The 22,037-nt window shown below is 41.9% G+C and overlaps 1 pseudogene; it reads right to left on the reverse strand.

Annotated features, from left to right (window-relative positions):
- Positions 1–5,682: 5,682 nt before the first annotated feature.
- On the reverse strand, positions 5,683–15,283 carry LOC108634571 (annotated as a pseudogene).
- Between the last annotated feature and the right edge of the window lie 6,754 nt (positions 15,284–22,037).

Here is a 22,037-nt window from a genome sequence, read left to right on the forward strand (position 1 = left end):
CTGAATCAAAGGGTAGCTGTAAAAGACCCATAGGTAACATATACTTAACAATGAAAAACTGAAAGCTTTCCCTCTAACATCAGGAACAACACAAGGATGTTTATTTTGCACTTTGGCTCAGCATTATACTGGCAGTTCTATAACCAGGGTAATCAGGTAAGAAAAAGGAGTTGATGTTGTTGTCGCTGTTTAAAAAAAGAGAAAAAAAAAAAAAACATTCAGAATGGAAAGGAAAAAATCAAAGTATATTGGAGATAACACACTTTTGTACATAGAAAATCCTGAAGAAACCACAAGTATTACAACTAACAAAAGGCTTGCAGAAAGAAGATAAATAAGAAATCAATCACATTTCTATATAGTAGCAACAAATGTTCTGAAAATGAAGTTAAGTAAACAGGTGAATCTACACTAGCATTAAAAAGAATACTTAGGAAGTCAAAAAGAGAAAGACAAGTATCATATGGTATCACTTACATGTGGACTCTAAAATATGACACAAATGAACTTATCTATGAAACAGAAATAGACTCACAGACATAGAGAGCAGACTATGTGATTACCAAGAGGGGAAGGATTAGATTGGGAGCTGGTGATTAGCAGATGCAAACTATAATACTAATATACAGAATGGATAAACAAGATCCTACTGTATAGCACAAGGAATTATATTCATATCTTGTGATAAGCAATAGTGGAAAAGAGTATGAAAAAAAATGTGTGTGCATGTTTGTATGTAAACATATCAAGGAAAGGAAAGGGAAAGGGAAGGAAAGGAAAGGACAACCACTGGCAAACACATACAGAAACTGGATCCTTGTGTGTTATGGACAGATTTTAAAATAATGCAACTGCTACAGAAAACAGTATAAAACTCCTCGAATTAAAAAAAAATAGAATTACCACATGATTCAGCAATTCCACTTCTGGATATAAATTCATAAGAAGTTAACACGGGGTCTTGAGATATTTGCACAGCCATGCTCACAGCAGCGACACTAATCACAACAACTAAGAGGTGGAAGCATCTAAATGTCCATCAAATGTGATATATACACACAATTAAACATTATTTAGCCATATATAATGAAATTCTGCCACATGCTATAGCATGCATCATCCTTTAAGACATCAAGCTAAATGAAATAAGCCAGTCATAAAAAAAGATAAATAGTGTATGTTTCCACTTATATGAAATATGTAATATAGTCAAGCAATAGAAAGGAAACAAAGAAGGACAATGGATTTCAGGGTCTAGGGAAACAAGGTAGAAAACAGGAGTTGTTGTTTACTTGGACAGGTGATGCATACAGAGTTTCAATTTTGCAAGATGAAAAGGTGTAGAGATCTGTTTCATAACAATGTGATAAGCATTTCCCTGGTAGTTCAGAGGTTAGGACTCCACACTTTCCTATCAGGGTATAATCCCCAACCAGGGAACTATCATGCAAGGTGAATAGCACAGCTAAAACAATAAAGACAACAACAAAACAACACTGTGACTGTGTGTGTGTGTGTGTGTGTGTGTGTGTGTGTGTGTGTGTTAGTTGCTCAGCTGTGTCCAACTCTTTGCATCCCCATGGACTGTAGCCCACCAGGCTCCTTTGTCCATGGGATTCTCCAGGCAAGAATACTCGAGTGGGTTGCCATTTTCTTCTCCAAAAAGGCTGATGAAAGTGTGTGAAATACTTAGCATGTAAAAATGGTTAAAATGGTGAAATTTAACTTACACATTTTTTTAAAAAACAAAACAAAACATTTAACAATCAGGAAAATAATTTGAATAGACTTATCACCAAAGATGATATACAGATGGCCATCAATCACAAAAAATACTGCTTAACATGGTTCAGTTCAGTTCAGTCATGTCCGACTCTGCGACACCATGAATCACAGCATGCCAGGCCTCCCTGTCCATCACCAACTCCCGGAGTTCACTCAGACTCCCATTCATCGAGTCAGTGATGCCATCCAGCCATCTCATCCTCTGTCTTCCCCTTCTCCTCCTGCCCCCAGTACCTCCCAGGATCAAAGTCTTTTCCAGTGAGTCAACTCTTTGCATGAGATGGCCAAAGTACTGGAGTTTCAGCTTTAGCATCATTCCTTCCAAAGAAACCCCAGGGTTGATCTCCTTCAGAATGGACTGGTTGGATCTCTTTGCAGTCCAAGGGACTCTCAAGAGTCTAGGAAAATGTAAATCAGTCTCAGTGAGATACTACTTCACATGCATTCGGTTGGCTATAATGAAAAAGAGGAATAATAACAAGTGCTGCAGAGGATGTGGAGAAAAGGCATCTTCATATATTGTTGATATAATTGCTGTAAAATGGTACAACCACTTAAAGTGGTTTGTCAGTACCTCAAAAATTAAATATAGAGTAGCCATACGATCCAGCAATTTCACTCTTTTGTATATATCAATAAAAACTGAAAATGTTAAGTCTATGCAAAAACAGTGTTCACAGCAACATTACTCACAATAGCCACAAAGAGTACACCATCCATATACTATCCATTAATTGATGAATGGATAAATAAACTGTGGTATATGCTAACAATGGACTATACATAAGCCATATACCATATTCAGCCATAAAAAACACACTGCTATACACCCATGAAATTGATGAATCTTGAAAATGCACAAACTTGGGGACTTCCCTAGAGATCCAGTGTTTAAGACTCGGCACAGGTTCCATCCCTGGGCTGGGAACTAAGATTCCACATGCCACATAGCTAAAAAATATAAATATTTAAATTGAAAATGTAATCTCTGAATAAAGCCAGACACAAAGATGACACATTTTATGCAGGAGAACTGTAGGTGGAAGAGAAGCAGAAAAAAGAAGCATTCTGTAATCCAAATGATATATTTTTTGAGGGGAGGAGGAAATGAACTCCTCTGATAAAGGCTGCCAATAAATTAAATACAATAACAACTAAAAGTTGACCACTTAGTTAAACATTTGGAATTCACTGGTGACCTTGACAAGAGTGGATTTAAAGGAAAGTGAGAGAATTAGAGATAATAAATTCTACAAACAACTCTGTAGAAGTCTATAAGCAAATATGAAATAAAAGAAGCAGAAGCAGGATGCGTCACCAAAGATGGATTTTTAATGAGAGGTGACTTTAAGTCAGTCTGTTTGCTGATGGGAACCATCCAGAGAAACAGAGAATTTAATCCAGGACAAAGAAGAGACTTGCTAGAATATCACTGAATAAAAAAGAATTGAGTAGAACTAGCACACAAGAAGTCTATATAAGCAAATCGCTCACAGTAACAGAACCGAGATCATATGAAGAAAGGTTGGCATGGTGGATTAATGGGCATGGTAGCCAGCCTTCAAGACAACCCCAACTAAATCACATCTCCTGATATTCCCACCCCTGTGTAGTTCTCTCTCAATCTATCACAGGGTTGACCTGTGAGACTAAGCAAATACAGAGTGAAGATGTGTAACATCTGAAAAAAGACTCTGCACTCTATCTTGGGTGCAAGTTCTTTCCTGAATCACTCAGTCTGGGAAAAGACAGCAGCCTCTACATGAGCAGCCCCTTGGAGAGGCCCACAGAGGGAGGAACTGAGGCCTCATGAGTACAGCCAAGTGAGAGAGCTTAAAGTCAACAAGCCAAGTCTTCAGAGGTTGCCAAACCAGAGAAAAGCTTGACTACAACCTCAGGAGAGACCCTGAGGCTAAACTACCCAGCTGGATTCTAGACCAAGAGATAACGAATGTAAGTTCTTTCAAACTATTCAATTTTGAGATAATATGTACAATACAACATTTTGAATTATAATATGATTCACATCATACTTATACACAGAAGAGTTCTCCTATAAATACGGCAAAAATTAAAAAAAAACACAAACAATTAACCAAAAAACCTAAGAACAGGAGTTGCCTGGCAGTCCAGTGGTTAGGACTCAGCCCTCTCACTGCCAGGGTCCTGTGTTCGATCCCTGGTTGGGGAACCAATATCCTACGAAGCCACATGGTGTGACCAAAACAAAACACAGCAACATTGATATGCTATGAAGTTCAAAGCTGTACCAGCAATAAATAACTATACAACACAGCTGTAGGCACAAGTTACTGGGAGTAGAGCTACCTATGATCTTGTTTACTGGCATGAAATAAACTCAGATGGTCCCCCACCCCCATCCAGTGGAGTTCAATTACTTAATGAAATAAAGTCCTTAAGGGTACAGAAATGAATGAGTAATCCCATTAAACATGATTTATCACAACTCATTTTCTCTGAATGAACCTCTTTATTCATTTTTTCATTTGGCCATGTGCTTGGGTTGTGGAATCCCAGCTTCCTGACCAGAGACTGAACCCAGACCTCTGCAGTGAAAGCCCAGAATCCTAACCACCAGGCCATCAGGGAACTCCTACACCTTCATTAATTTGATTTTGTAGCTAAAACCTTAGGATACCTGCATTGCCCCCATTTTAGCCTCACCAAGTTGTAGAAGTCAGCTCTACACAGCTTAAAATCCATGGTGCTTTTACTTTTTTTTTTTTTCCAAGGTGGCAGGAGAAATCAAGCCATCAGCCTCTCTGCCTGTTTTTAAGGTTGCAACTCAGAGAGCTTCAGAGTGACCTGCCATGATTGCCCTGAAGTCACCACCCAAAATCAGGGTAAGCTAATCCCCAATCATGGGAATTCTCTCAAAACAGCAACCTGTCAGCCCATGAATGAAAGGAGGAAAACGGAAAGTAAGAAAGCCACAACTTTGTCCCTTATTGTAAAGATGTCTGTCACCTTACCTCAGGGGCACACTAGAAAACCTGAGCACTTGAGACTTCCCAGGCAGGAGAAGGTCACATCCTGGGAGCGGGCAAAGGGAAAGGTCAGGGTGAGTCACCTGTTCTGGGAACATTCTATCCCCCCAGGCCCTACCTGGTCCTACCCTACGGATGCTCACCAGGCGTCTCACTCTCAAGCAGAGCAAGTGATTGGACTCCTCTTCCCTGAGCTTCTGCCTCCTATCTCCTTTCTCTCAGTAACAAACACCTCATCTGCCAACTTCCCGAACCAAAGGCCTGAATCTCGGGGCTCCCAGGGACAGGAGCAGCGCTGGAGTCCGAGGAGAGGCAGAAGAAACAGGAAAACGACCAAGGCGCCGTGGCAGTGAAGAGGCCACTAGATCGATTTTTTTTTTTTTTTTTCCCCCGGTGCGCCAGCCTGACTGTGCCTGGGTCCAGAACTGGGTTGGGCCAGAGTCACAAACCCGCCGTGAAAATTTGTGTGTGTGTGTGTGTGTGTGTACACGCGTGTGTGTGTATGTGTCTGTTTAAACATACTAGGTTCCACAGGAGACGTGGGCAGTGGCCAGGGGCTTGACAGGCCCTTCTCCCGAGCTGGCTCGTCCCATCCTCCCAGGGCAGGAAGGCTGATGGAGTGCAGCCCCAGCCCAGACTAGAGAGGGGAGAGGGCGAAAGGGGCCTGGGGCCTGTAGGCTATGGCGCACGATCCCTCCTGAGGGCCCGCGGGCCCTCACAGGCCGCCCAGCCAAGCAAGGCCTTAGCGCGTGGGGAGCTAAGAAACCCTCCCCTCGGCCCTCAGGCATCGCTTTGGCCACACCTCACCCCAGTACTTACCGGTCCCCTTTGGCAGCGGTGCAAGAACTGCCCGCAGCTCACGTGCCCCTAAGCGGTCCTGGGGTTAAACCTAAGCTGTCCCGCCCCTGATTGGCTGCCAGGTGTTGGCTCCTGTAATCTGATTGGGCGCGTGGCCGAGCTGGACACATGCGCCGGCCGTGGTACCTCTGGAGGCAATTGCAGGGAGCGAGATCAAGCTGAACCTGAATCTCAAGGGTCTTGGGTCTTTCAAGATTGTGAAGCTCACTGAAGCAGGGTGGGAGGTGAAAAGAAATTGCACAGTCGCCAGGGCACAGGGTTGAGGGCAGAATCCAATCTACCAGGGGAGTCCAGTGATAGTGGCCAGTACTCACAGCCATCAGGGGTGACCTGCCCCTTGCTTAAGGAACTTGACCATACACCTGGATCTTGAAGCCCCTTCTCTTGGAATTCCGTTTGGATCTATGAAGGGTAGTCTGCCCCTGTTTTTACACAGCCTATAGTGAGCTGAGAATGAGCTTTACTTCTTTTTTTTTTTTTTTAAGTTTTAGAGCCTTACACTTTTTAATGACAGAAAAACCGAAAAGAATATTATTTTCTGATGTGAAAATTGTGTGGAATTCAATTTTCAGAGTCCTTAAAGTTGGAACAGGGACTTGCCAGTTCCTTTTGTTATTGTGTATGGCTGCAAACTTTATTAATCACCAAAGATCATATTCCCAAAGCCTCAAGTATTTATATTTTTGGCCCTGTACAGAGTCTTTTTTAAACGCCCTGTTCTGCTGGAAGTCTCCTGGTAGTCATATGAGGGAATAAAGTTTTGGTTTTGTTACAATATTTTCTTCTCTATTATATTCATTTTTCATTCTTATAAATTTTGTTCCTTCTTATCTCTATAAGTTTGTTCTGTTCCTCATTTTTACAACATTTCGACATAGTTATTGGTAACTCTCATTTCTCTTTTATCTAATGCTATAAATTTACCTTAATTCATTGTTGTTCAGCCCCTCAGTCATGTTGGACTCTTTGCAACCCTGTGGACTGCATGCAGCACACCAGGCTTCCCTGTCCTTCACTCTCTCCTGGAGTTTGCTCACACTCGTGTCCACTGAGTTGGTGATACTATCCAAACATCTCATCCTTTGCTGCCCACTTCTAGTTCTGCCCTCAGCCTTTCCCAGCTTCAAGATCTTTTCCAATGAGTTGGCTTTTCACATCAGGTGGTCAAAGTATTGGATCTTCAGCTTCAGCATCAGTCCTTCCAGTGAATATTCACAGTTGATTTCCCTTGGGATTGACTCGTTGGATCTCCTTACAGTCCAAGGGACTCTCAAGAGTCTTCTCCAACAATTCTTCAGCATTCAGCCTTCTTTATGATCCAACTGTCATATCAATACATGACTGCTGGAAAACCATAGCTTTGACTAGACAGGCTTTGTCAGCAAAGTAATGTCTCTGCTTTTTTAATATGCTAAGTTTCGCACAGCTTTTCTTCGAAGGGGCAAGTATCTTTTAATTTAATGGCTGCAGTCACCATGCACAATCGTTTAGGACGCGAAGAAAATAAAATCTATCATTGTTTCCATCATTTCTCCGTGCAAATTTAACTGTGTCCCACAATTTTTGCTGAATGATATATTCATTATCATTCACTTCCAAGCATACCCTAATATTCTCTTAAGACAAGATTATATATTATATAGGCTTCCCTGGTCACTCAACTGGTAAATAAGTTTTCAGCCAATGCAGGAGACCCAAGAGGCCCAGGTTCAATCCTGGGTCAGGAAGATCACCTGGAGAAACTAATGGCAATCTGCTCCAGTAGTCTTGCCTGAAAATTCCATGGAGATATATATTATGTATTAATACAGTTATTGATATTTTCCAAATGAATGGAATTTTAAAAGGTGTTTCTCTGTCAATTTCTCATTGTTGCATTATGATCAAATCACACAGTCTAAACATTATTGATCATTTTGTATTTGCAGATTTCCATTCAGCTAAGTATACTATACTTTATAGTTCCATTCCAGTGAAGTCAAAATGAAGTGGGTGTGGTGTAGAGAAAATAGTTGCAATGTCTAAAATTACATATGTGAAATGACCTCCTTTAAGCCTCTCAATTATTCCAGTATCTTTCAATAGGGTACCTTTTACTAAGTTCCAGGTTTTATTCAAATTTTACTAGTTTTTCCACAAATGTTCTTTTCCAGTTTCATAGTCCCATATAGGATACCGAACTGCATGAGGATATATGCTGAAAAGCTACAGATACCTCCCTTAGCTTACTCTATAAGTAAACCATAGCTATACTTGGTCTGTAGCAGTTTCTTAAACTTTCCTTGATTTTCATGATTTTTGACAATTTTAAGGAGTCCTTCAGAGACAGGTATTTTGCAGAATGACTCTCAATATGGGTTTGATATGTTTCTTCTGGTTGCACTGCAGTTTATATAGTTTTAGAACTATATCTCCAAGGCAACATATTTTTCTGGTCACTTCCCATCAAGGATTCATACTCTCAATATGACTTACCACTAGTTTCTCTGCTATAAAGTTATCTCCTTCCCCCTGACATATTCTGTGCTTTAGAAACAAGTCACTAATCTCAGCCTACACTTTGGGAGGGGAATGGACTCTCATCCTGAGGAAAATATTTAAGAGATACACAAATTACTGAGTATTCAAATTAATTGAAACTCATTTATAAGGAGATCTGGTTGTTCTAGCTGTATCTTTTAATTTTAAATTAATTTTATTAAATAAAATAAAGATTTAATAGGTTTCCCATGTGGTGCTAGTGGTAAAGAACCTGCTTGCCAATTAGGAGACATAAAAGATGTGGGTTCAATCCCTGGGTCAGGAAGAACCCCTGGAAAGGGAAATGACAATCCACTCTAGTAGTATAGCCTGGAAAATCCCGTGGAGAGAGGATCCTGGGGGGCTACGGTCCATGGGGTGGCAAAGAGTTGGACAGGATTGAAGCTACTGAGCACAGGCAAAGATTTAATACCTCAGTCACACTAGCTACATTTTAACATCTTCGAAGTGGCATATTAGACAGAGATAGAAAACATTTTCATTGACAATTCTCCAGTGATCTGCTGGTTAGAGCTTTGTGCTTCCACTGCAGGGGGCAAATATTTGATCCCTGATTGAATATCCAGATCCATTAAGCATAACAGTTCAGTTCAGTTTAGTTCAGTCACTCAGTTATGTCTGACTCTTTGCTACCCCATGAATGGCAGCACACCATGCCTCCCTGTCAATCACCAGTTCTTGGAGTTCACACAGACTCACGTACATTGAGTCAGTGATTTATCTGGCCATCTTATCCTCTGTTGTCCCCTTTTCTTCCTTCCCCCAAGCCCTCCCAGCATCAAAGTCTTTTCCAATGAGCCAACTCTTCGCATGAGGTGGCCAAAGTACTGGAGTTTTAGCTTTAGCATTATTCCTTCCAAAGTAATCCCAGGGCTGATCTCCTTCAGAATGGACTGGTTGGATCTCCTTGCAGTCCAAGGGACTCTCAAGAGTCTTCTCCAACACCAGAGTTCAAAAGCATCAATTCTTCATTGCTTAGCTTTCTTCACAGTCCAACTCTCACATCCATACAAGACCACTGGAAAAACAAAAATCTTGACTAGACAGACCTATGTTGGCAAAGTAATGTCTCTGCTTTCAAACATGTTTTCTATGTTGGTTATAACTTTCCTTCCAAGGAGTAAGCGTCTTTAATTTTCATGGCTGGAGTCATCATCTGCAATGATTTTGGTGCCCAAAAATATAAAGTCTGACACTGTTTCCAATATTTCCCCATCTATTTCCCATGGAGTGATGGGACCAGATGCCATGATCTTCATTTGCTAAATGTTGAGCTTTAAGCCAACTTTTTCACTCTCCTCTTTCACTTTCATCAGGAGGGTTTTTCATTCCTCTTCCCTTTGTTCCATAAGATTGGTGTCGTTTTCATATCTGAGGTTATTGATATGTCTCCTGGCAGTCTTCATTCCAGCCTGTCCTTCTTCCAGCCCAGGGTTTCTCCTAATGTACACTACATAGAACTTACATAAGCAGAGTGACAGCATACAGCCTTGATGTACTCCTTTTCCTGTTTGGAAACAGTCTGTTTTTCCATGTCCACTTCTAACTGTTGCTTCCTAAACTGCATATAGGTTTTTCAAGAGACAGGTCAGGTGATCTCGTATTCCCATCTCTTTCAGAATTTTCCACAGTTTATTGTGATCCACACATCCAAAGGCTTGGCATAGTCAATAAAGCAGAATAGATGTTTTTCTGGACTCTCTTGCTTTTTAGATGATCCACCAGATGTTAGGTATTTGATCTCTGGTTCCTCTGCCTTTTCTAAAACCAGCTGGTTCATGGTTCACATATTCCTGAAGCCTGGCTTGGAGAATTTTGAGCATTCCTTTACTATCTTGTGAGCTGATTGCAATTGTACAGTAGTTTGAACATTCTTTGGCATTGCCTTTCTTGGGAATTGAAATGAAAACTGACCTTTTCCAGTCCCGTGGCCACTGCTGTTTTCCAAATTTTCTGGCATATTGAGTCCAGCACTTTCACAGCATCATCTTTCAGGATTTGAAATAGCTCAACTGGAATTCTATCACCTCCACTAGTTTTGTTTGTAGTGATGCTTCCTAAGGCCCACTTGACTTCACATTCCAGGATATATGGCTCTGGGTGAGTTATCACACCATCGTGATTATCTTGGTCATGAAGATCTTTTTTGTACAGTTCTGTGTATTCTTGCCACCTCTTCTTAATATCTTCTGTTTCTGTTAGGTCTATACCATTTCTGTCTTTTATTGAGCCCATCTTTGTATGAAAATGCTCCCTTGGTATCTCTAATTTTCTTCAAGAAATCTCTAGTCTTTCCCATTCTGTTGATTCCTGTGTTTCTTTGCTTTAATTGCTGAGGAAGGCTATCTTATCTCTTCTTGCTGTTCTTTGGAACTCTGCAATCAGATGCTTATATATATTTTTTATTTTCTACTTTGCTTTTTGCTTATCTTCTTTTTACAGCTATTTGTAAGGCCTCCCAGACAGCCATTTTGCTCTTTTGCATTTCTTTTCCATGGGGATGTTCTTGATCCCTGTCTCCTGTACAATGTCACAAACCTCAGTCCATAGTTCATCAGGCACTCTGTCTATCAGATCTAGTCCCTTTAATCTATTTCTCACTTCCACTGTATACTCATAAGGGATTTGATTTAGTTCATGCCTGAATGGTGTGGTGGCTTTCCCTACTTTCTTCAGTTTAACTCTGAATTTGGTAATAAGAAGCTCTGAGCCACAGTCAGCTCCCAGTCTTATTTCTGCTGACTGTGTAGAGCTTCTCCATCTTTGGCTGCAAAGAATCAGCGAAATCAATCGGATTTCAGTGTTGACCATCTGGTGATGTCCATGTGTACAGTCTTCTCTTGTGTTGTTGGAAGAGATGTTTGCTATAACCGGTGCATTCTCTGGGCAAAACGCTATTAGTTTTTGCCCTGCTTCATTCTGTATTCCAAGGCCAAATTTGCCTGTTACTCCAGGTGTTTCTTGATGTCCTCCTTTTGCATTCCAGTCCCCTATAATGAAAAGGGCACCTTTTTTGAGTGTTAGTTCTAAAAGGTCTTGTAGATCTTCATAGAACCATTCAACATCAGCTTTTTCAGCATTACTGGTTGGAGCATAGACTTGGATTATTGTGACATTGAATGGTTTGCCTTGGAAATGCACAGAGTTCATGCTGACATTTTTGAGATTGCATCCAAGTACTGCATTTTTGACTCTTTGTTGACTGTGATGACTTCTCCATTTCTTCTGAGGGATTCCTCCCCACTGTAGTAAATATAATGGTCACCTGAATTAAATTCACCCATTCCAGTCCATTTTAGTATGCTGATTCCCAGAATGTCGACATTTGTGTTTGCCATCTCCTGTTTGGCCACTTTTGATTTGCCTTGGTTCATGGACCTAACATTCCAGGTTCCTATGCAATATTGCTGTTTACAGCATCGGACCTTGCTTCTCTCACCAGTCACATTCATTACTGGGTATTCATTTTGCTTTGACTCCATCCCTTCATTCTTTGTGGAGTTATCTCTCCACTGATCTGCAGTAGCGTATTGGGCATCTACAGACCTGTGGCATTCCTCTTTCAGTATCCTATGATTTTTGTTTGTTTTGTTTTCATTCTGTTTATGGGGTTCTCAAGGCAAGAATACTAAAGTTGGTTGCCATTCCCTTCTTCAGTTGACCACATTCTGTCATGGAGGAGCTCTGACAGAGGAGCCAAGAGGAGCTACCCTGCATCCAAGATCAGGGGTGGTGGCCAAGAGGAGCAACCCTACGTCCAAGAAGTGGTGGCTGTGCAGGCTCAGGAGGGCCTAGAAGAGCCACTCCACATTCAAGTTCAGGAGGGGCGATGGTGAGAATATACCCCGCATCCAAGTTAAGGAGCAGCTGCTGCACTTTGCTGGAGCAGCCATGAAGAGATATCCTACGTCCAAGGTAAGAGGACCCCAAGTGAAATGGTAGGTGTTGCAAGAGGGCATCAGAGAGCAGACATACTGAAATCATAATCACAGAAAACTAGTCAATCTAATCACACTAGGATCACAGCCTTGTCTACTCAATGAAACTAAGACATGCCCTGGAGGGCCACCCAAGATGGGTGGGTCATGGTGGAGAGGTCTGGCAGAGGCCTCACAGCAAGGCAAAAAAAAAAAAAAAAAATTCCTACAAGATGAACACTCCATCTGAAAAATCAGATAAAGGATATAAACAGGTCACCTCTCAGAAAAGCCTATTGTCCTTATTAAGGAATACATGTAGCAATGATTTTAAAAATTTATATTGCTGTAGAAACTTCCGTGAATAGCACTGACTTAGAGCACTGTTTTGCCAACCTTTCTTTTTTTCAAATATAATGCACGGTAACACATGAAGCTACTTTAGCTCTGTCTCAAAAAAATTGCTATTTTCAATATCATTCAGTTCAAATATTTTCTCTTTTCCATAACAGATTTTCTTAGGAGCTACAAGTTATTTAGGTTCAGAAGCAGGAGTAGGAGGAGCCTAAACCACAACATTAAATAGTCTTGTGAATTACAAAGCTGCCAATTTTGCCCTTTGAGATCCTGGCAATCCTTACTCTATCCTCAGCCTGTTTCCAGTTACGTTGCTTAGTGTTCAAACTTTCCGAGTTATTTCCTCCTCAGTAATCTTTCTGGGGTTTTGTTTGGCCATGCTGCGGAACCTGTGGTATCTTAGTTCCACAACCAGGTGTGGAACCCTGTCCATTGGCAGTGAAAGCATCAAGTCCTAACTGCTGAATCAACAGGGGATTCTCATATTTTCTTTCTTTCTTTCTTTCAAATATATATTTATTTACTTGGCTGTGCTTGGTCTTAGTTGCAGCACAAGGGTTCTTCAGTCTTCAGTGTAACATGTGGAATGCAGGATTTTTAATTGTCACATGCGGTATTTTAGTTGCAGTATGTGGGATCTAATATCCAACAAGGGAATGCACTTAGACTCCCTAATTTGGGAGCACAGAGTCTTACACTGGACTACAGGGATGTCCTTCCTATTATCGAACCCAGGTCTCCCACATTGCAAGTGAATTCCTTACTGTCTGAGCCACCATAGCTTTAACTATAAGAACTTTGGTCAGCACCTTTTTATATCCTGTCTAGGTTTGTCATAGCTTTTCTTCCAAGGAGCAAGCTTATTTTAATTTTTTGTGGCTACATTGACCCTCCGCAGTGATTTTGGAGGCCAAGAAAATAAAATCTCCTGTTGTTTTCACTTTTTTTTCCATTTGTTTGCCATGAAGTGATGGGACCAGATATCACAATTTTCATTTTTTGAATGGTGACCTTTAAGCAAGCCCTTTCCCTCTCCTCTTTCAGCCTCATCAAGAGGCTCTTCGTTTTCTGCCATTAGCGTGGTATCATCTGCATATCTAAGGCTGTTGATATTTCTCCCAGAAATCTTGATTCCAGACTGTGCTTCATCCAGCCCAGTGTTTTTCATGATGTACTCTGCATATAGGTTAAATAAACAGGGTAACAGTATGCTATCTTGATGTATTCCTTTCCTATTTGGAACCAGTCTGTTTTGTTGTTCCATGTCCAGTTCTAACTGTTGCTTTTTGACCTGCATACAGGCAACCCTCGCCATTGCTCTGGCCTTTTGAATGACTGATGCTTCCTGATCTGGTGCTCTGTCTTTTCCTTCAGGTTCAAACACTGTAGCCAGCAGTTGGAACATGGAAAGACCCTCTTGTTCCAGTGTCTCCAAGCATGATTTAAGAAGGATGTCACCAGTTTGAAAATTTTGAGGCAAAACAGACAAAGCATATTGTTCATGTTTCCATGCCATGTTCTAAAATGTGCCCCTACATCAGCAAAGGCTGATGGTTTGTAATTGAAAACATGGCACACATAGGGCATTTTGCCAGGTGTGTGACTGTCCTTCACGTGCTGTAAGAGAACCTGATCTGTTTTGAAGGACAATTCACAGATATTACAGATCGTGGAGGGCTCCCAGGAAGCACGGACACTTTCAATGTGACACTGCAGCTGGAAGGGGCTGGGAAACTGGCGGTGGCAGTGCTGGCAGGTAGTGTGGGTTTCCCAGCTGTCACCCTTCTGCCTCTCAAGCCCCAGATGGTTCCTCACATGGGTCATAAACTTAACATTTTTTACAACTCTCAAGCAGCTGAGGCGTTTGAAGGCTACATGAATCTTCTGTTCTGGCTGCCCATCTCTTGTATGCTATCTATAGTAAAAGTCAGCAACTAACATGATCAGATTTCCTTTCATGGGATCAACATTCTTGCTCTGATTTGGTAGAGTCCAAAAGTTTCTGTTTTCTCCAGCCCTTCCAAACTACATGTTCTGTTTGGATCCATAAGGCTGAAGCATGCCTGGTCATTTTCACAAGTCCATGAAAATGATGCCCCATCATGAATATGGCTCTGTGAGGTCCAGAGATCTTCCAAGGTCATAATCATATTCTTTGTAGGAGAGATTCCTGGTGCGGAGGTGGGGGTGGGGGTGAGGGAGAGGGCGTGGGGGGTCATGGTGGAGGCCAGTCCCCATGGGATTCCATCGCTGAGTTTAGGTGTTTTGGGATTCTTACTGTTAAAATTTACATCTGAAGTCAGACATCTCTTTGAATTAAGAGGACTTCATCCTTGCCTTCTAATGAGAGACAGCTCCAGATAGACAGTGAGGCCATGGAGACAGCAATTCTGAATTGTGAAGCATGCCTTGCAGATATCTCGTTTTGTAATCATGTTTAGATGAAGGCTCAGAAATAAAAGGAGTGTCTCTTCCTCTTCATTCAGACTGAGAAGCTGAACAGACGGCCACTGGCTGTGATGCTGGGGTCCTGAGATTTGCAGGTTGTAACATACAGGAGGGATCTGGACTCATGTGGCCCTTCTTTCCTCTTGAAGGGGAGTCCATGGTAACTCTGTTTAAAATGTTAGAAATGACTGGTTTTGAACTTGAAATTACTCTGACAAAGAGTGTTTCATTATCCTCATTGACGTGCTTTACTCCAACAAAGATGCCCTCAGTACTGTCACCATCCTCATTTCCGGATTTGGACCCTCTTTTTTTTTTCTGGGGTTGTGGTGGTGCTTTTATTTCCTCACACAGGACGAGATGGGCCATTGTACAACCATTTTTGACTTCAAGTGGCCCCTTCTTCTAGTCCCCTCCTCCCCACCTAAAGGCAACCACAGCACAAGATCATTGCTTCTGATCTCAGGTGTCACTCTCTGTGGTTTCAGGTAACCCTCAGTTGTTCACCAAAAATATTAAATGTAAAAGTTCCAGAAATAAATACCTCATAAGTTTTAAATTGCATGTCATTCTGAGGAGTGTAATTGGAATCTTACACCATCCTGCTTCCTCCTGCCCAGATTTTGAGTTGCTCTTCAGTCCTGCACATCCAACCCACTGGTCATTCGCTTACCACCATGACTGTTGAGAATTCACAGGGCTTGTGACAAAGTCACACTTATTTTACTCAAAATGGCCCCAAAGAATAACTGGAATGATGCTGGCCTGTTAGATACGCCAGAGAGAATCCATTCAGTGCAACCACTAAGTGAAAAGATTGAAGGTCTTAATTTGATAGAAAAAGAGAAACAATTGTATGCTGAGATTGCTAAGCTCTGTGGCGAATGTGAAAAAGAGAAAGGGAATCTGGGTTAGTTTTGCTGTCAAAACTCAAACTGCAAAAGTTATAGCCGCAGAGCATAGAAAGGCCTAATTAGGGTGGAAAAAAATCACTAAATTAGTACCGTAATATTTTTTACATAGAGACTACATTCAAAAAACTTTTATAAAAATATATTGTTATAATTGTTCTGTTATTATTATACCTTCCCTGGTGGCTCAGATGGTAAAGTGTCTGCCTACAATTCAGGAGACCCCTATTCAATCCCTGAGTTGGGAAGATCCTCTGGAGAAGGAAATGGCCACCCATTCCAGAATTCTTCCCTGCCAAATTCCATGGACAAAGGAGACTAGAAAGCTGCACTCCATGAGGTCACAAAGAGTTGGACAGGAGTGAGCCACTTTACTTTCACTTTCCTGTTACTATTCCTTAGTTGCCAATCTCTTATTGTGCTTTAATCAAATAAACTATCACAGGCATGTCTAAATAGAGAAAAAAAAAACATTGTGTAAATAGGGTTTGATACTATGTGAGGTTACAGATGTCAGCTTGGGGTCTTGGTACTTATTCTCTGCAGATAAGTCGTGATGATTACATTTCTTTCAAAAGACAAAATTAGTACCTGATTTATGCATCTGCAGGAGAAGGTAAGTACACCCCCACTCCAGTACTCTTGCCCGGAAAATCCCGTGGGCAGAGGAGCCTGCCTGGTAGGCTGCAGTCCATTGGATCGCTAAGGATCGGACTCGACAGAGAGACTTCACTTTCACTTTTCACTTTTATGCATTAGAGAAGGAAATGGAAATACACTCCAGTGTTCTTGCCTGGAGAATTCCAGGGACGGGGAAGCCTGGTGAGCTGCCACTGAAGGGGTCACACAGAGTCGGACACAACTGAAACAACTTAGCACCAGCAGGTACTCAATGGCTGAAACATTGAGATAAGTATTCACACACTTATTTTATACATAAGAAAACATCTCAAACTCAGTTAAGTGACATGAGAGTTTTAAACTTCCTTCTCCAGTCCAGACTTTTGCCTTATCTCCCCATGGTGGCCCCAATGCTCCTGTTAAACTCTACAGGAGAGCTGCTAGGCACCATTTTGCTTATTGATCTCCAATGTCACTCAGAAATGCTGACCAACATAAAATGTCCAAAAGAGCCCCCAGATGTACCTTTAGGGGTGTCCCTCACTCCCTCCACTCTCTGAGTCCAGAGGCACCAGACTCTTTACATGGATCAGAAACATTTTTGAAAAACATTCCAGAAAGTTCTAATAGCAAAACTGGAACCTGCCTCATGCTGGCAACTACACATATATATGTACATATATATATATATATATATATATATATATATATATATATATAAATTTACATTGTACTTGAAACTATTTACACAGCATTGACATTGTATTAGGCATTATAAGGAATGTGGAGGTGATTGATAGCATGCAGGAGCATCTCCTAGAGTTACATGCAAAGACTACATCATTTTATATAAGGGACTTGAGCACCCATAGATTTTGGTATCTGTGGGTGCAGGGTTCCGAGCACAGGGGACGGGGCCTTCTCAGGACTTCTGCTACTCCCCCTGTCTTGGACGCTGTCTCAAGTACTGCTATCCAGCTCCTGACCTGCCAGGCTTCCCTGACCAGGATGTCAGAAATCACAGCCTCCCCCAACCCACATGCCATATTCACCGCCAGAGCTATTAGGTTACTGTATTTTTGTTTCTAGAACAACATGTGGCATCTGTCAGTGCTATGTGTATGCTACATAAACAATCAGTAAGTGTTTTTGACACAATCATTTATCTGGACCACATGCTCAACCCACTACTTCCTGGCTCCCCAAGTACTTACACTTGACCTTAGCCAGAAGGCTGAGAAAGGATTTCTCCAAGCATTTCATGTAATACAAATCTTAATTATTTAAAACTAGCATGCAAGGGATAAGGTCAGCCAGTAGGTAGCTGGTTGCTGACAGGGGCAGTGGTGGTCACTGAAATAAAAGTTTTATAACAGTTTGCCACCATATAATGCATTTGTTGATAACTTCCATGCCATTAACACGTTTCCTTGACATTAAGGGACATTCTAAAGTTTACATGTGACCATTTCTGATATCAGATCACCTTTCATCAGCAGCATATCATAGTTTGTTTGGCTGTGCCTAAATTGTGGCCCTAGTGGTAAAGGACCTTCCTGCCAATGCAGAAGACTCAGGTTCCATCTCTGGGTCAGGAAGACCTCCTACAGGAGAGCATGGCAACCCACTCTAGTATTTCTGCCTGAAGAATCCTATGGAGAGAGGACCCTGGAGAGCTACAGTCCCTAGGGTTACAAAGAGTTCAACACAACTGAAGCAACTGAGCTCACATGCATACATATGTATATAAATATATATTTTATATGGCATGAAAAACAATGCTGTGGGGCTTCCCTGATGGTCCAGTATTTAAGATTCCTCACTTCCATTCTAGTGAGCATGGGTTCAAATCTATGATCCCACAGACCACAGTGTGTGACCAATTAAAACAAACAAACAAAAAAACGGATTGATGTTGTATCTTACAGCTGATTTCATCTTGGATTTATGAACAATTTCTGTTTTTCAGAAGCAGAATCCATCCTACTAAATGCATGCCACAAGTCACTAGTGGGATGCTAGCTGCATTATATAGGCAAATGGTTTATACAGGGATTGACAAATTGGCTTGCCTCCCAATTTGTGTGTTTGTTTGTGTTTTTTTTTTCCTCCCACCAGTAAGCTAAGAATGATTTTTATACTTTACCATTTTTTGAACTTTTAAAAATATGTTTCATAATTTTACATTTTTTTTAAATTTGGGGAAAACAAAGGAACATTTTGTGACACGTGAAAATTACATGATATCTAAATTTCTGTGTCACAAATAAAGTTTTATTGGAACACAGTCATGAATATTTGCCACTGCCAGAGTCTGTTTCACACTGCTAGTGGCAGAGACAGCATGTCCCTTAAGGCCTGGTTACTCTCTAGCCCATTACAGAGAAATTTTGCAGACTCATGGCTGCAGAGAACAAAATGAAACAATCCAAACCCTATGGCTCATCAGTCCAGTTGACTCAGTGCAGCTAAACACTTCCCACTCTGAGCCCTAGTGAAGGGTGAAGCTGGAGTGTCTATGTCTCCACATCCCAGAGAGATTTCTCTGGAAATACCAATACCACATCCTGTGTCTTGCGTCTGTGCAAGTCCTACCTGGCTCTCCAAAAGCCTTTTCTCAGTGAGGCTGGTACAGGCGACTCCAAGGCTTTTAAAACCCATTCAAATCTAATCCATAGTATCCAAACCGGGCTCCATACATGTTTCTGAACCAGTTTTTCCCCATAGGATCTGTCAACTAGAAACCTTCCTACCAAGTTGCTAGAGGGGAGAAAGAATGTGGGAGGGGTTTCAGGGGCCCACTTAGGGGCTGTTTCCAGGTCTCAGTGTGGTAAGAGTCCCTGCTTCCCTCTCTGGCATCCAGTGGCCCACCTCCTTATCTCCAATGTATCTATATCTTTAGTTATTTGGGGCTCAATAGCTTAAGGACAGGGGACGGTGGTCCACACAGCTATTCCAACAGAGCTTGTGCTGATGTCAGGAACCTCAAAAGCCAGGCGTCCTCTTCCAAAGTCAGAAAATTCTCCAGCTGCATATAGCAAACCCCTCTTCTCTTCAGAAGGAAAAGGGGAGGGGGTTGGTAGGCGGAGGGTGGAAAGGGTGTGGGTGCCAGGGAGCAAGCTTACTCCCAAGTGATCTGCACTTAAAGTCTCGCACCCAATGGATTCCCAGGGTCCTCACTGTGGATCTTCATGCTGAAGCCCAGAAGCTTTTCTTAGGCAGGAGCTCATGCTTTCTTAAACCACGTCAGGTGTGTTAGGTCACACTCTGTTCCCCCTCCTTCTCCTTTCCTCCCTCACTCCCCTTCTTCTCCTTCCTTCCCCTTTGCACCACCTAGATTATATCTCAAGGTTTCCCTCCCACTGAATTAACAGCCCACTACACACAGATTCTTAGGGGGAGAGAGGGATTCAGAGAAGAAATATGTGCATTTCCATTCCTTAAAAGGTAACAAAGCCACTAAATTACAACAAAAATGAAGTTCGTTAATGAACGTGATCTCAAGTGCTGTAACCAAATATAACATCAAAAATACCTTTCTTGTAAAATCAACATATGTTCCCCTTAAATTTACACAATACAGGTCCATTACATCTCAAAGGAGCAGGAAAAACAAAAACAAAAACTGACCATTAGAAAGAGCTGGTTTTACACTCTTTTAAGATGGTTGATGGTGAGTGCTGTGCCTAGGTGCTCAGTCCTGTCTGACTCCTTGCGTCCCCATGGACTCTAGCCAGCCATGTTCCTCTATCCATGGAATTCTCCAGGCAAAAATACTGGAGTGGGTTGCCATGTCCTTCTGCAAAGTTGGTGAGTATCAAAACCCAAGGCTAGGGACTTCCCTGGTGGTCCAGTGATTGAGAATCTGCCTTCTAATGCAGGGAACATGAGTTTGATCCAAAGTTGGGGAACTATGATCCCACATGCCAGATGGTAGTAGAACTGATCACACTTTCAAATCTCCTGGGCTGTGCTTCTTAACCCTCAGTGAATCTAAGGAATTGCCTATGTGTCTTGTGCAAACCACATTCTTGTTTAACAGTTGTGGGTTGGGCCTGAGAATGTGAGTTTCTTACAAGCTCCAGCTGTTGCCCAGGCTGCTTAAGATGTCCATGTTAAACAGTGAATACTGGAGAGCTTTGGAAAAGCACTGATGTTATGTTTGATTCTGCCCATTTTACTCCATACCCAAAGAATAAGTATCTCCACAATTGGGAAGAGGGAGTCAATGTTAATAAAGGTCTCAGCTATTTCTAAGGAGCATGTAGGGTGCAAATGTATAGCCAGGCAAATCACCCTACCATCAACCCTGTTTGGGGCTTCATTGTGTCCTGCACAATCAATATGTGGTGGTGACTTTCACAAGGGGCCAGTGGCTCAGACTCTGCACTCCCAGTGCAGGGGGCTTGGCTTCATCCCTAGTCAGGGCACTAGATCTCACCTGCTGTCAGGAAGACCAAAGACCCCAAGTGCCACAACTAATACCTGGTACAGTCAAATAAACTCATACATTTTAAAATAATATCTGTCGAAGTCCTAACACCCAGTACTTTGGAATGTAACCATATTTGGAGATAATAACTTTAACGAGGTTATGAAGTTGAAAGGAGGTCATTAGCATGGGCCCTAGTCTGATCTGATGGTTCTCTGTATAAAAAGAGTGAGGGAAATTCTCTGGCAGGCCATTGGTTAAGGCTCAGAGCTTTCACTGCAAAGAGCCCAAGTTCATTCACTGGTCTGGAAACTAAGACCCAGAGGCAAAGCAGCACAGCCAGGGAGGAAAAAAGAAAAAAGAGTAATTTAGGACACACAAGACATCAAGCATGCTTGAACATGAAAAAAAAAAAAAAAACAGGAAGACACGTGAATGCAGCTGTCTGCACATCAAGGAAAGAGACCTCCGGAGACAGCACACTGTCAACACCATGATCCTGGATTTCTCACCTCCGAAAGTGGGAAAACAAACAAACAAACAATTTCCTGTTGTGTAAGTCTGTCGTATTTCTGTTGGCCACCTTACTGCTTTAACATGTTCTTTAGATGAGGGGTCCCTAGAGAGGGCTCACCTCAGGGACAGGTAGGGGATATGCAGGTGATGACTCAGGTCCCAGGTGACTCCTACCAATCAACAAATGCCCATCCACCCAGATTTTCCATGATGCAGCCTGCTCCTGTAGACAATTTCTTGCACACCACTGCTGCTAAAGGTCCTCACCCAACTCTCTTTTAGGCCCAAACTTTTTTTTTTTTTTTTTTTTTACTACTCTCCTAGACTTTGAGAGACAGAACTGTGAGAACAGAGCGAGGCTTTTGCTTAAACCATCCTGGATGTGAAGGGGAGTGTGTTTATTAACCACTCCCCTGCCAAAGGAAAGGAAAAGTAAACACTGTTTTCTAGCAGAACACACTGAAGCTTAACAATAGATGTAGAGAAAAGCCTTCCCATGTTAGGTTAGGAAGAAACAGAGGACATGAGTTCAACTTCTTCTGCATGGAAGGTTTCCAGGAAGGAGGACAGAATGCTTTCTGTAGATGGGTTGAGAGCAGATGAATTTTTTGGAAGGCTCCCAGGGACCGAGGCATGAGTCAAC

Source organism: Capra hircus, unplaced genomic scaffold (assembly GCF_001704415.2).
Source record: "Capra hircus breed San Clemente unplaced genomic scaffold, ASM170441v1, whole genome shotgun sequence".
In the NCBI taxonomy this organism is placed as follows: domain Eukaryota; kingdom Metazoa; phylum Chordata; class Mammalia; order Artiodactyla; family Bovidae; genus Capra; species Capra hircus.